General features: G+C 33.7%; 1 protein-coding gene across 1 annotated transcript in view; it reads left to right on the forward strand.

Moving 5' to 3' along the window:
* The window catches only part of LOC107643847 (tetraketide alpha-pyrone reductase 2), a 31,854-nt gene continuing 21,317 nt past the window's right edge, over positions 3,051 to 13,587 (forward strand). The window contains exons 1-2 of the mRNA XM_021124283.1: positions 3,051 to 3,174; positions 10,581 to 10,588. The gene's annotated coding sequence lies outside the window, so the exon portion shown is untranslated. The remainder of the gene's footprint in view (positions 3,175 to 10,580; positions 10,589 to 13,587) is intronic.

A 13,587-nucleotide genomic window follows, 5' to 3' on the forward strand; every position in this document is an offset into this window, starting at 1 on the left:
ATAAAGTATTTATTTTATTTATATAAAAAAAATTCAAATTGTAAGGATCAAAACATTATATTTTTATAATTTTTTTAAACAAAAAACTAATACTTGTAAAGTGATTTTTTTTTCTTTATCAATTTTCTTCAAGTCGAATAATCTCCCAATTTTTTTTAGAATTGAAAGAATTGTTGAATAAAATTAAAAGTTCTGAGTCCCAACCTTTCATTCTTAATTACATGATAACATTGACAGAATATGTAATTTAAATTAGATTCTTTTTCTCAAATAAAAACCTACTATCTGGTATGTGCTATTGCAACATGGTCTCCAAAGATTATGTTGTAACTCACAATTTAATAACACACATTTACAACCTCAACACAGAGAAAATGAACCTTACGTTTCTATACAAATAATAATAACTAAATTTTGATTGATGTTTCTGCCATTCTTAATTGTCTTCAAAATTCTTTTATGGAAGAGGCATCACCATTCCTTTGAAAAAGACAATAAAAAAAGAAGAAAAAATTGTATAAATAATGATCTCTATGTAACCTAACATAGATAACATATGATCTACCTTAGAAGTTAGAACTCCTTATTCCTTTGCCGGTAATATATAATAGCACCATGTACGTTGTTTAATTAGGTATAGTCATAAGTATGGTCATCTGGGCTTCCTATAGGCTTGTATGTATGATTGACATAACCATAGCGCATTGTGGTTCGCAGTGCATAATGTTCATAAATCTCCCACACACATCCTTTCTCGCAATAAGAACCGCTTCGAAACCCCAAGAATTGACCAATTTCTTCGCCATCATGTCTTAACAAGCAATTGTATCTTATCGTTGTTAGGAGTTTAAGCTTGACAGTGAAGCTGAATGGCTCCGTGCTCGAAGAATTCAGTAGTCCCTCCTTGATGTCATCCTCGCTTGATATGCATTTAACGCACACAGTACTATTTGGTATTTTGTTAATTATTGTGACCGTGAGTATTGGATGAAGCAATTCATCCCATAAGGAGCCATGTGCGTGCGCATGCATGTGCGTCATTGAAGGAACAAGAATTAACCAAAGCAAGGTGATGCTGAGAAAAGATTTTCCAATACCATGGGTATCACCCATTTTTTGAAACTTTTGGAGTTATGTGGTTTATTCTTTTGCGCAACTTTGTATTGTTACACATTGCGAAACAACGATGAAAGCAAGCTATTACCTGTTAATTATTTGCTGTTTCTTTCCGCATATATTTTTCTCTTTTTCTTTTTTATATATAGTATTTTAGGTCATTGCAAATATTTGTTGTTCAATGGATTTTACCTATAATTTTACTCTTTTCTCTTTGACTCCATTTGGTATGAGATATTTTTAGTTGACTCTCAAATTATTTTTATACTCCACCCAAAAAGAAATAAAAAATATGTTTTCTAGCTATTATTGTAAGATTTGTTATTTTGGGGATGACGAAAAAAAGTATCTTGTAACTAAACTTGCATTTTCATGTATTTAGTTAGGAAATGAGGTAATTAATTACCTTTAAATGATATATAATGTGAGAAAAGTTTGATAGTTAATATTTACCGCTCATCACAAATCAAATAAGAAAATTTGTTGGACTCAGGTGATCATTTAGTGAGAACTCCAAAGATATACATCGACAAGTGCAGTACTCCAAGGAGAGAAGTGGGCACCTAGTTGAGTGGCATTAGATTGAAGTCAGCAAAGCAAGGCTTGAAAATGAAGAGACCAGGTCGGGTGATAAGTGGAGCACTTTCTCAAGGAAAATTTCAAGTAGTACCTGGTCTGAACCAGGTCGGGTGATAAGTGGAGAACTTTCTAAAGGAAAATATTGAATAGTGTCCGATCCGAAAATAAATCAGAGAATAGATCTATGACAATAGGTCGACAGTGTCGGTGGAAGTTCGAACAATATTTTTTTTTTGAGTAAACTACCATTTTTATTTATAAAAATTTAAGATGTTAAAAAATTTACTTGTGAATAAACGAAATTAGTTTCGTACTCATGAAAAATAAAAAATTATCATTTTTACCCATCAAAATTTAAAATATTAATAAATCTACGTATGAATAAAATTAATATTTGAGTACTTTTATCACATAAAACTATTTTTTGTGGGTACAAAACTAATTTTGTTTATTTATAGTTAAATTTGTCAATTCTTTAAAATTTCATGGTTAGAAATAATAGTTTATTTTTTCTTTCTTGTTCTCCTATTTTGTTTTATATTTTTACTATTATTTTCTTTATTTTTTCTTTTTTGTTATTGACTTATTGTATATAAGAGTAAACCTTGGAAAGTGATTTTCAAGTTCATATATATGGAAGCTAACAAAAGTGCACGACTGATTAGTAAAACAAGGAGCAACTTCTTCATCAGGTTTGCAGTAGATATACAACTCCCCTAAATAATGATTTCCAACGTCTTGCCTCTTTTGTCATGTCTTTATCCTTTAACCATTGGACTTAATCGATTTTCCTCATGCGCCATATCAACCAAATGCTGACCAAACCGGAGTGGATATGCTATTTCAATCTTGCGACCACAGAGCCGAGTAACTGATAAACGCTATATGTGAATCAGCTGCTGCTAACTTAGTAACTTAGTACCACATCGAGAACTTGGCTGAAGAATGTGGTTAACCACTCATGACACTGCAATCAACTTTGCACCCAAAATTTTCTATTCTCCATCTCAATTCCATGACGTCCGACATTGCTGAAATTCCTTTTTAATAATATTGTTGATAGTCATAGGAGGATTTGAGCTCCAATTTGGGTATAAGCTGCCAGAATGCACCATTTCTGCAATCTCATGAGCTAGTGAGTTGCCTTGTCATGGAACTCAGGTAAATCCACTACTAGAAATTTTCCTAGCCAACTTCCAAATGTCCTCTAGAATTAGATTAATTTCTTTGACTTTACTGCTTGGGAAAGATTCAAACTATTTGATTCAAAATTATCTTTTTCATAGATTTCTGGCTATTGTGAGAGCATTTCTAACTGCTAAAGCTTCTGCAGCGAGTGCTGAGCTTGCTACTATCTTGGTTGTTGCTCCATAATTAGCTTACCTTCATGATCTCTGAATACTGTTGTGATGGCTCCGATTGCCAAGTCCTTCCAAACTGTGGCATCAATTTTGCATTTAGTCCAATCCTTGGGTGGAGGTTGCCAGATAATTACTCTGCCTTTTATTATTGTTATTGGAGTAATCATTCTGCCTGTATTGTTCTTGTAATTGGCTTTCCTTTCTTGCTGTGTAGTATCTGATCTTCACAGTTAATTTTTTTATTAATCCTGTGAGTCCATATTAACTTATCCATTTCAATGATTATGCTGACCAGGGTTCTCTTAATTTTTTCCACCATGGAACCATCAAAATAAACTCTAAGTTTATCAATGTTCCAACTCCCATCTTTATTTAGAAATTTCTTGACAACTCTTATTTCATTATTCCTTGGTATCTCAATTCTTTCCTGCCCTAGGATTCATCTGTCTTCCCATATAATTACTTTTTCACCTTTTCTTATTAACCATCTGCCATTTCTTAAAAGAAAATCCCTTCCTTGTATTAAGCTTTTTCCAGGCCCAAGATGATGCTCTTCCAATTTTTATTTCTTTGAAATCCTCATTTGAAAAATATTTAGCTTTGAGAACTTGTGCCCAAATAGCTTAAGGATTTTCAAACATCATCCATGCTTGCTTGGCAAGGTGAGCCAAATTTTGAATATAAAAAGTCTTTAAAATCGTTGCCATTATCACTCTTGCTCAGACATATCTTTCTAGCAACTTTCGTGCTTAGCCTTTGACAGAACCCCTTTGGGAAATTAACCATGTTCATGGCATAAGTCAGGATTGCTTGAAGTACCGACTTGATCAAAACTTCTTTCTCGACTTGATTTAGAAGCTTCCTTTTCTATCCTTCTACCTTGTCTACAACTCTCACTTCAATCCATTTTAAGGCCTTATTCTGCTCCCAATGAGCAGGAAGCCTGAGATAATTTCTTGGATTATTCCATGCTGACATGTCCATAATTTTTTCTATATCAACCCTAGTCCTAATCGAAACTAGGTAGCCAAAGACACCTCCGTGTACTTGTTAAGGATTATAATGAGTTCGAAAATTTCGTCCTTATTAGCTTTCAAAAAGCGATGCAGTCATCCACAAACAAGAGGTGAGAAATAAGGGAAGCTTTTACTCATGAGATTTTCCCTTCCCTCATAGTTATTTGCATAATAAGTGTAAACACTTCAGTCACTATGATAAAAAGGTATGGAGAAAGTGAATCTCCCTGCCTTAAACCTCTTTGAGGCTTGATGCTATTGGACAAGATACCATTTATCTTAATTCTATAAATTTTCTAACACATTCCATCATCATCATGACCATTGTTGATGAAATCCAAGTACCTTAAGAGTAGCTTCCAAAATGTCCCACTTAAGCCTGTCATATGCTTTGTTCGTATTTATCTTAATTGATAGGTTTTCTGACACCTCCTTTTCTTTCTTATTTAAGGTATGAAAAATCTCTTGCACAATCACAATATTATCTTGTATAAATCTTTCCTTCACAAATGAACTTTGAATGAGAGATATAATCTTTGTAGTCACTTTCCTAAGCTTAAGCACCATCACTCTAGAGACAATTTTATAGATAAAATTACAGCAACTAATGGGCCTCATTTGGTTAAGAGACTTAGTATTTGTTTTACCTTAGGAATCAACACAATAGTAGTTTCGCAAATATTGTAAGGAAGATTCCCTTACTTCTTTTCCAATGATGTCCCAATATTTTTGGAAGAAAAATCTGTTCAAACCATCTGGATCTGGAGCCTTGAGACTTCCCATGCTAAAAATCATCTCCTTGACTTCTTTATCTGTGACTTCCTTCATTAATTCTTGATTCATATATGTGGTGACTCTTATAGGAACTTGACCAATGCAATCTTCCATATTAATGTTTTCAGTGGCCTTGAACAACTTATTAAAGTGTTTTTCTGCTAACTTAAATTTTCTTTTCTTCACAAACTAAATTCCCACTTGAATTTTTAAATCTTTCAATCCGATTTCTAACCCTTCTTTGAATAGTTGTCGAATGAAAAAAAGATGTGTTCCACTCCCCCAGCTTTAGCCATTTCACTCTTGTTTTTTTACCCCAGTATTTTTCTTCCTGTCTTCATAATCAGGATATCTCCAACTTCAATTATTTAATAACCTCTTGTACTTGTTTTAATTTGTTTTTCTGTCTTTCTATCTCCATCTCTACCCTTTTAAAGGTTACATTGCTTCATTCAGATAATTCTCTTTTACACCTCTCCATTCTTTGATTAAGATCTGTCTATTGATTATTTTTTTCCTTTCTACTATTCTCCTATCCCTTTCTACTATTCTCCTAGCCCTTTCTCATTATATTTTGACACTTTTCATGGTCTGCCTAATATGCCTTGAATTTAAAGTACTTGGTTTTTTTTTCTTTTAGGTCAAGATTAAGCACCAATGGTGTGTAGTCAGAATTTACAGCAAGTAGGGTCGTGAGCGTAGCATGATGGAAAAGTCTCTGCCATTCTCAGTTAGTCAAGGCATTGTTTATTCTTTCTCGTGAGACAAAACGGTTTTTGGGATCACTGAACTAAGTAAATTTCAATCCTTGAAGTTCCATATCCATGAGAGAATTATCATCCACAAAATTTCTAAATGCTTGGACTTGATTATTTGGTTTGATATGTAACGCTATCTTCTCATCTTGAGATATGATGACATCATTAAAATCCCTAAAGAATACCTTTGGAATATTCTGATTAGCATTTCTATTTGTAAGCTCTTACCACAAATATCTTCTCTTTCTGGGTCAAGATGCCCATATACAAATATACATTTTCAAAGCTTATTATTGCTACTAGCTATATTTGCTTTAATAAAATTGTCACACCAGGCATAAACATGAAAATATATATTACTTTTCCAAAATACATGGAGGCTCCTAGACAAGCCCTGGGATTCTACACAAATACTTAGTCAAAGTCTAATTTCCTTCTAATTCTATCACTACTTTGCTTACCAGCTTTAGTCTCTATAAAAAATAAAACGGACGGCTTAAAAGTTTTGAACAAGTTTAGCAACTTTGCTATTGTCGTGAGAGCTGTCAACCCGCGACAATTCCAGCTTATGATGATAATGGTTGTTGGTGGGGTATGATGAGGCCTGTCTCCTCGGTTATGTCTTGTTTGTCCATCCTTTACATCCTCTTGTTGTGTTCTACTTCATCTGTTATCTCCAATTCAGCCTATATTTTTCTTTTTATATACATTAATTCATCTTCTTCCCTTCTCCTTTTCAGCTTCAAATTCATCCTTACACTATGTACCAACTCTAATTCTCATTTTTCATTTGTTTTATGTTCTATAATGTCATGCACATCAGCCTCCATATCCTCATGATCCACCGCTTGTTCCACAAAATAAATTCCCTTGTTTCAGTTCTTTGAATGATGGTTTTACCTTTCTTGTCTTTGCTTTCTTCCAGCCTCGGTTTATGTCTGTAGCTTTAGAAATTTTCTTTATCTCGATATTATTGTAATAAGAATGGGACGTGGATGCCCATTTCCTATGTGAGGCTCATATTCTCAAAAATGAAGTATATTAAAGGAGCATTAAAGAAAGTTGAAAATGTAAACATGATTTACGTATATAAATAGAAGGCAAAAGCCTCAGGAGAGATACAACAAAAGCAATAAAATCTTCTCTCCCTCTTTTATAATACAATTCTCTCTCTTACTTTATTTTACAAGTATTTTTGAATATTCTTCTCTCTCACTCTTTATATTAATATTAGTAAATATATTAATCATCTTTATTATATTGAGATAGTAATTGTGGTACTAGAGTCTTCTACCTATACTTTTATTTTATATTTATTTTACAACACATTATCAGCACGAGACTCTGATCAAATTTTTAGGAAGACTCAGGTAACAAATTTTCATTATGTCGAAACTCTCTCATCTTGAATTCAATGCTCTTGATATATCTGGAAACAATTACTTATCATGGATACTAGATGTTGAAATCCATCTTGATTCAATGGATCTTGGAGATACCATTAAGGCTGAAAATAATGCATCCCAGAAGGATAAAGCCAAAGCCATGATTTTTCTTCGTCGTCATCTTAACGAAGAATTGAAAAATGAATATCTCACATTAAAAGATCCTGAAGATCTTTGGAAAGACCTTGAAGAAAGGTACAATCATAAAAAAAACGGTGATACTTCCTCAAGCCCGATATGAATGGACGCACTTGCGTCTACAGGATTTTAAATCCATAAATGAATATAATTCTGCAATGTTTTAAATCACCTCACGAATGAAATTATGTGAAGAAAAGATAACTGACAATGATATGTTAGAGAAAACTTTCTCAATCTTCCATGCCTCGAATGTGCTCCTGTAGCAGCAATATCGAGAAAAAAGATTTAAAAAATATTCTAAGTTAATTTCTTGCCTTCTTGTTGTTGAACGCAACAATGAGTTACTCTTGAAAAATCATGGAGCGCGCTCAACTGGAGCCGTCCCATTTCCTGAAGTAAATGCGGAAAATTACCCCATAAGAGGTAAATGGCAAGGTTTTAATAACAAGAAAAATTATGGGAGGAAAAGGAATTATATTCAAAAGGGAGGATCTCACCAGAAGTGGGATAAAGAAAGAAATATTGGGCAAAATAAATCAACAGAGGATAAGTGTTTCTGTTGTGGTGGAAAGGGCCATTGGTCGCGTACCTGTCGTACCCCAAGGCATCTAGTCGATCATTATCAAGCATCTTTAAAAAAAGACGACAAAGAAAAGGAGACGAATTTTGTTTCAAATGATGTTGCTGAAAACTCCACCACTCATTATGATGTATTTGATTTTGTTGAGGACCCTGAAGGAAATATTGGTCATTTGATCAATGATGGAAGAGTTTAATATGTGGGATTGTTAAGTATCTATGTAAATAAATAATGTAAAGAACTTATTGTTAAGTTTTATTTTCTATGTATTTAAGTTTCAAATGTGATGTACATAAATAATGAAATTGTAGGATTACAAGTGTTCATAACACGCAGCAGAAGTAATAAAGTAATCCTATTGATCTATTTTGTGCTTAAAAATTTATTGAAATAAGATGAGTTAGATGCCAATACCTGAGTACCCTAGTGAATGAAAACTTTCTCCTTCGATAGCACGAAGGTACTATGTGTATCCACACCGAGACTGATCCTTATTGTCAACTCCTTAACCAATGGATTTAACTGAGAAATTTCTTACAACTCCTTGCACCAGCAATTCTTCACTAAGAATTGGAATATTTGTGTATGTGGAGGTAAAAGAAAAACTTGTGTGTTCTTTCTTTTATCATATACACATATATATAGTATGAGATTGGTGACTGATTTGTGAATCAAATTACAACTTAATTTGAAACAGAATCAGTTGGGATCTTATCCATATTTAAAATTCATCATAGAATAAATAATTAATTATTTAATATTCTCAATTATCATATTATTATATTCATGGTGCTAGCAAAGAATATAATAATATTTCATTTGAATTAATATAATTATTTATTTGATCTAATCAAAATAATAATTAAATGATTATTTACCAAGGATTAGAACACTCGTTAGTGTGTAACCCCATAGGTTCAATACTAAGCGGGTAGTAAATTAGTCATACTAAATTTACTAATCAAGGTTGGCGTCTAGCAACGCTCCTTGACGACCCGATAGTATGAAGTAATAATATTTTTACTAAGAACCCAAGATGAACAAAAAAATACAACTCCTTCCATCTTTTCAGCTCTTGGCTAACTTTTAGAGTACGGTGTGATTGTCAAACTTTAACTTGTAACCATTATTATAATGAATTATGAATGACTTAAGAAACTCATTTCTTAATTCATTCAAACCCCTTGGCCAAGGCATTGTTTATTTCATTCATTATAATCGTAGAGCTCAAACTCATTACCATAGTTGATGGATTCCATTTTGACTAGTCATTAATTTTACAAGTATTTAAATCATACCCAATGTCCATTCAACTAACACCGTAGGGTGTTAGGTGTCCGAAATCAAAGTATAACAAATACATTGTCAATTACTATCATAGTCGCAGGTCAAAGGAAAATTCTAATATTATGTTCATCATAAGAATATCCTATAGACAAATATACGGTAACTATAACCATTAGGAATTCTTAGAGTGAGTCAGTTCAATGGTTATATCTCTATATATACCATTTATATATATAATTTAATAAATGAGATCTATTAATCTTCATCCAATGAAGACTATTATATATATATTAATCTATCCGAATCACTAATGTCCCATTTTTAGTGATTCTACGATTAAGAACAATTTAAATTAAAAGTACTCATAAAACGTATATCTCATTATTACGATCCTTATCGTAATTATTTGTTTCTAATTTTAATTAAGGACACTATCATAAATTATAAAAGTTTATTCTTATGAAAAGAAATAATAATAATAATTCACAATAGTATTTTGTTGGACATACACACTTTTCTCCAACAATGTCCCACTTGCACTAGAGCCAATGACAGATTGGATCTAGGGCATACATGTATTTCCAACAAAATCTCCCACTTGCACTAGAGCCAATCAGTCATATATTTCAATCCCAATTCCCACATGTGCTTATCAAACTCTTTTGATCCAAGTGCCTTAGTGAATGGGTCTGTTGCATTATCCTTCCCAGCAACCTTTTGAATTTCAACGTCTCCACGTTCAACGATCTCTCTTATCAAATGATACCTTCTCAAGATATGCTTAGATTTTTTATGTGATCTTGGCTCTTTTGCTTGTGCAATAGCTCCACTATTGTTGCACAGTAATGGAAGTGGTTCTTTAATTGAAGGCACCACACCAAGCTCGTTTATGAACTTCTTCATCCACACAGCTTCTTTAGCAGCCTCACTTGCTGCTATGTACTCAGCTTCAGTTGTTGAATCAGCTACAGTAGCTTGTTTGGAACTTTTCCAACTCACTGAACCACCGTTTAAGGTGAAAATATAACCTGAAGTAGATTTGCTATCATCTTTGTCTGAGGCAAAACTTGCGTCAGTGAACCTTTTTGGTATAAGTTCAGAATCTCCATAGATGAGGAATTGGTCTTTGGTTCTTCTTAAATATTTAAGAATGGATTTAACCACCTTCCAATGTTCCTCACCAGGATTTGCCTGATATTGACTGGCTACTCCTAGCGCATATGCGACATCAGGACATGTATATGTCATGGTATACATGATAGCTCCCACTGCACTAGCATATGGTATTATACTCATGGGTACTCTCTCTTCAGAAGTTTTAGGACAATCCTTTCTACCGAGAGTAATTCCAGTGCCTATTGGTAAATAGCCCTTTTTGGAGTTTTTCATGTTATACCTTTTCAATATGGTATCAATGTACATAGATTGTGAGAGTCCGAGCAACCTTTTAGATCTATCTCTATAGATCTTTATTCCTAGAATATAGGTTGCTTCTCCCAAATCTTTCATGGAGAATTGTTGAGATAGCCAAGTTTTGGTATTTTGCAATGCTGGTACATCATTTCCTATTAGTAATATGTCATCAACATATACTACTAAGAAAATAACTGTACTCCCACTAAACTTTTTGTATATGCAAGGATCCTCTTCACACCGGATAAAATCAAACTTTTCAATTGTCTTATTAAAGCAAATGTTCCAACTTCTAGAAGCTTGCTTTAGCCCATAAATGATGAGTTGCAGCTTACAAACTTTACTATGATCAGATTGAAGTGTGAAACCTTCAGGTTGTGTCATGTACACTTCCTCTTTGAGTTCTCCATTAAGAAAAGCTGTTTTCACATCCATTTGCCATATTTCATAATCATAGTATGCTGCTATAGCAAGTAGAATCCGAATAGATTTGAGCATTGCCACAGGAGAAAATGTTTCTTCATAATCTATTCCCTCCTTTTGACGGTATCCCTTGGCAACTAGACGGGCTTTATAAGTCTCTACCTTACCATCTGCTCCAATCTTTTTCTTGTAAACCCATTTGCAACCAATAGGTTTTATGTCTTTTGAGGGTTCAACCAAAGTCCAAACATTATTGATCCTCATAGACTCTATTTCAGATTCCATGACACTCTGCCATTTTAGACTTTCGGAACTTTACATTGCCTCTTCATAAGTCTTAGGATCATTATCATCATAATCGATCCCATTTTCCACATCATCTTGCACCATTAGGTTTAGCCTTAGTGGTGGACAATGTTCTCTGGTGGACCGTTGATAAACCACTATGTTATGATTTATCTTGTGCTCAATTGAGTGGTTTTTATCTACTCTTTATCCACTTATTCATATTATTTGCATGGTTTTATATTTGCCTTCCTAATTATGTGCTTTGATTGAAAACATGCTTCTTTGATCTTATATTTGCTTATTATTAATCCTCTCTTATTACCATTAGATGCCTTGATATGTGTGTTAAGTGATTTCAGAGATTACAGGGCAGGAATGGCTCAGAGGATGAAAAGGAAGCATGCAAAAGTGGAAGGAATACAAGAAGTTAGAGAAACTGCTAAGCTGTCCAGCCTGACCTCTTCACACTCAAACGGCTATAACTTTAGCTACAGAGGTCCAAATGACGCGGTTCTAGTTGCGTTGGAAAGCTAACGTCCGGGGCTTCAATTTGATATATAATATGCTATAGTTCTCTTGACGCTAAGCAACGCGACCGCGTGATCTATGCGGCCGCGTCGCAGTGACAAAAAACCAGCGTGGCAAAATTCGAAACCAGTGAATTCTGGACTGTTTTTGACCCAGTTTGTGGCCCAGGAAACACAGATTAGAGGCTATAAAGTGGGGGAATGCATCCATCCATAAGGAGTCTCTCATATTCACAATTTTAGGAGTAGATGTAGTTTTTAGAGAGAGAGGTTCTCTCCTCTTTCTTAGGATTTAGAATTAGGATTCTTTTCACTTCATGATTATTTCATCTTTTGCGATCACAGGTTCAATGTTCCTTTTGTTTATTTTTCTAATTTAATTTATGAACTCTTCAATGTTACATTTGATATCTTTATTAGTGCTAATTTGAGGTATTTTCAGTTTATGATTGTTCTCTTTGATTTAAGTTACCATTGCTTCCCATCTAAAGACATTGTTATTATTCTAGCAATTTTACTTTTTCCCCTTTTGGTCCTGGTTAAGAGATCAGTAACTCAACAATTATCAAACTCAACATATTTGATAATCGCTATCTTGCTAATTGAGCTGAACTTAAGTAATCCCAACCTTTTCTTAGGAAATAAATAGGATTCAAAGGTCAATTTAATTAGTCCCTTGACTATCCTTTGCTTTAGTAAAGGTTGACCAAGTGGAATTTAGATTTAACCTTCATTGTAGTTGAGAGAGATAACTAAGTTGGACCTCTAATTTCTCTTACCTTGCCAAAAGTTTACTTTACAGTATTTATTTATTTTTATTGCCATTTACTTTACTTGTCATTCAAATCACTTGCTCCTCATCTTCTAAACCCCGATTACAACCTTTATAGCCAATAATAAGAACATACTTCCTCGCAGTTCCTTGAGAAGACGACCCGAGGTTTGAATACTCGGTTAACAATTTCTAAAGGGGTTTGTTACTTGTGACACCCAAAACGTTTGTATGAAAGGACTTTTGAAGGTTTAGAAACTATACTTGCAACGAGGATTTATCTGCAAATTTTCTAGACCACACAAAAGTTCCTCTCATCAAAATGGCGCCGTTGCCGGGGAATTGCAAACGTGTACCTTATTATTGGTTATTGTAAATATTTTATTTTTGCTTGTTTATTTGTTTTTGTTTTTTTTTTTATTTTTGCTTTTTCTTAAGTTAAGAGGTTATTGGTTTTTTATTTTAAAATTTTTATTTTATCTTATCTTATTTCAAAAATCAAATTTCAAAAATTTAAATTTAAAAAACCTTTTAATTTAAATTTATTTTTATTTTCATTTTTAATTTTTATTTTGCTACTATGAACTCTCACCCCTTTGGCTATGAGTCTGGTTACAATAATGTTGCAGGAAGAAAAAATTACAATGAGAACAGGCATCAAGGTTGGAACAATCAAAGATGGGAGGAGCCACAAGGATTTGATCAACCCTCATGGCAACAACCACCTCCAATGGACTATCAACAACCACCACCATATGCCTATGAACCCTTTCCTCAACACAACTTTGAACTACCACACTCACAAGCCAACTACCACCATTCACCTCCATATGACCCTAACCCTCAACCACCATACCAACCACCTTATGAGCCATATGAACCATACACAGAACCACCCCAATTCCAACCCAATTACTCACAAGAACCACCACTTCAATATTCACCATGTCCATATCCATCAATCCAAGAGCACTGTGATCCTATTTATGAAAGCCGAGTGTATCAAGAGACAAAGGATCGCTTCAAGGAAATAGTGGATCGATTTCAGGCAACCATTCGACAAGTGGAGCAAGCATTAATTCAATGGGCTTCTAGGCGCTCAAATAT

The sequence above is a fragment of the Arachis ipaensis genome, chromosome B05, assembly GCF_000816755.2.
Source record: "Arachis ipaensis cultivar K30076 chromosome B05, Araip1.1, whole genome shotgun sequence".
NCBI lineage: Eukaryota > Viridiplantae > Streptophyta > Magnoliopsida > Fabales > Fabaceae > Arachis > Arachis ipaensis.